Here is a 2,807-nt window from a genome sequence, read left to right on the forward strand (position 1 = left end):
AAACTACTAAATTTAGTATTATTGGTCACTGGGAAAAAAATCGTATAAATTCTGAAAAGACAAGATTTTTGACGCAATCAAAAAGTGGTAGCTCCTCTTCAGAAGATCTAGATCGCAAGTAAAATATCAAATATCTCACTTTTATCATTATTATTATTATTATTATTATTATTATTATTATTATTATTATTATTATTATTATTATTATTATTATTATTATTATTATTATTATTAGGCTTTCTGTGTGTTTCGTCTCCAGTTTCATTTATATCTTTCTTTGAACTTTCTCTAAGGCACTTTTCAGCGAGTCTGGCGGTGTAGTCATAAATCGTTCTTTTCGTCTAGTTCATCTTGTAGGCCTACGTATAGATTATCGTATTATGATTAACATGTAGAATCTATATCAAAAGATACGTGCTACTCGTTCTCATTCGCTTCCCCCACATCTCTGAAGTAAGTGAACGTTGTTCATCGTGGCCCACTATTTCGGCTGTTTGCTATTCCGAACTTTTTCTTCCTATTACGGTAGATTGTTTGCCGATATCGTATTATTAGATTTCCGTTCACAGGTGAAAATCCATTAGGTTCGTGATGAAAATCTGCTGTATTATGCTTCTTTTCAGACGAGCTCTTTCCTTTTTGTAAGTTCTCAATTTGTCTCAAGCTTCTTTTTTTTTTTACGTATTCAGTAGAGTTTGCGCAGAAGTTAAATCCCAAAACCTCTTGATTAGTTTCGGTTCGATTTTGTTCTTGTTTTGATTTTCATTTATTTTTTTTTGTGTATGTGTTCGTTGGTTGTAATTAGTTTTTACATTCATGCTTGTTGTCGGTGGTGTTGGCTGCTTCATTGGCTTGTTGCTTGATTCGTTGGTTGGCTGGTTGGTTAATTGGTTATTGTGTTTGTGGAGAGGTGGAGAGGGGGTGATTTACCATAGCATAATTTGTCTAGTTTGTCTAATTTGTTCAAAGTGAGGGGTATATTATATATTTGGTAAAGCTTTCACACTTAACATTAACTGGCACTGCCTGTCCGGGCCTGACTTGTTTAACGCTTTATGTATGTATGGTATAAGGATTTACGGCGCTCGCAACTTTTAACGCTTTACAACAAACAGATGGAAAAACTCCGTAAAATAACCTGCAACACTCAGAGATCGACTCGCGCCTTCTGTGTGCAAAGGCAACGAATACGAGTACCGGGTGTCTTTAAAGAATTAAGAGGACCCATGTAACTGGCAATAACTCTGTCATCTTTTAACCAATTTCAACGTTACTCGAAGAAATATTTCAACCAGGAGGACATTACATCTGTCAATGTGGTAAATAAAATCAACTTCCGCTTTAGAAAAATATAACCTTTATAAAATGTGTACCAAAACTGAGTGAAACGCAAAATGTTACAACTTCTTAAAATCAACCATGCTGTCTTATTTTAAAATAGTGACAATTTGTTCATTGTAAAACAAATTTATGCAAAATTTGTATTGCCAGATAAACTCAGGGAATTAATGGCTATTTAAATCTTCAGGTGTTGACCAATTCTCTACAGACAAGCTCCTGTCCGCCACTGGAAATTTTGAATAGCTCGTGGCATGTTTTTGGTTCAGTTATTTGGACATCCTGTTCAGCATTGCGTTTCAACTGTTCGATCGTTTGTAGCCTATTTCTGTACACACTCTGTCAAAAAAAAAACCCAAAAGTAATAATTGAAAGGGCTCATGTTTGGGTTAATGTGACGATTATTCATCTGTGAACTTTCGGCGTTTAATTTGTTCCCCAAATCTTTTTTTGCAACCACACAAGGGCCACTCAAGACATCTGGGGTGTGGCCCCATCACACTGTAACAACACAGCACCTTCTCCTGCCCAAACTTCACCAATGCTTTCTCAGCACAGTAAGATATCCATCTGATGTGAGTGTCGTCGTTTTACTGCCTTTTAAAATAAAACCAGAACGAGTCGATCACGTCACTGAAGCTGTACGCTTTTAATTAACCGGAATACTTAAAACTTGATATTTTTCGAAGACATTGATAGATTGTCTTCATATTTACCAAATGTATGTCAACCAATTTGAATTTTAATGTGGTCGAAGTTTTTTTTTCAATGTGTGCGTTGAGGACCAAGTTATTGTCCTTTAAATGGGCCCTCTATATTTAGACACCTGTACTCCACAGACATTGATCACAGCATGAACAGCAGCCTGGTGAAACATTACAGGCATACTAACAAAACACTGTTGCACTTTTTCATGATACTTTTATTGATATAAGCATCTCAAAGAACCATTTCGTTAACTTTTGTGAGACCATCAATTAACATAACCAAGTTTGAAGTGAACGTTTACTTTCTGAGGAGACAAAACATCCCTTTTTCGTTTTCGTAATCAATAAAACAAACGGTCAAAATAATAAATTATACTTGGAAAATTTACTACAAAAATAAACATAATATGTTTAAAGTAAAGTGAACAAGTCAACTAATTAGGTAGTTCAAGATACATTGATTTGTTTTATTGATTTTTTGAAGCTGTTGACTGCTGTTCTTTCCAAGGCATTCTATGGTTACAATTCTTCGGTGACCGGTTTAAATCATTTCCTGGGAAGCGGACGTCTTGAGGCAGCGGGTGTATTTCCTATATAAAAAAAAACCTATGTTAAATTAAAGTGTACTGCTTCATTACTTCGTCTGGGAAAAGAGGAAAACATATTGGCATGGAATAAGACAAGAATATGCACAGATAAATACAAATTTGGCTTAATTTTGTTTGATAGGTGGATAGATAGATTATAAGAGAGAGAGATATA

The 2,807-nt window shown here is 34.9% G+C and overlaps 1 protein-coding gene across 1 annotated transcript in view; it reads right to left on the reverse strand.

Annotated features, from left to right (window-relative positions):
* Positions 1-2,243: 2,243 nt before the first annotated feature.
* Positions 2,244-2,807, reverse strand: part of LOC101851664 (proline-rich extensin-like protein EPR1) — a gene marked incomplete at its 5' end in the record, with an annotated part of 55,798 nt that continues 55,234 nt past the window's right edge. Inside the window, 1 exon segment of the mRNA XM_035971491.1 lies at positions 2,244-2,635.

This window comes from Aplysia californica, unplaced genomic scaffold, assembly GCF_000002075.1.
Source record: "Aplysia californica isolate F4 #8 unplaced genomic scaffold, AplCal3.0 scaffold00444, whole genome shotgun sequence".
NCBI lineage: Eukaryota > Metazoa > Mollusca > Gastropoda > Aplysiida > Aplysiidae > Aplysia > Aplysia californica.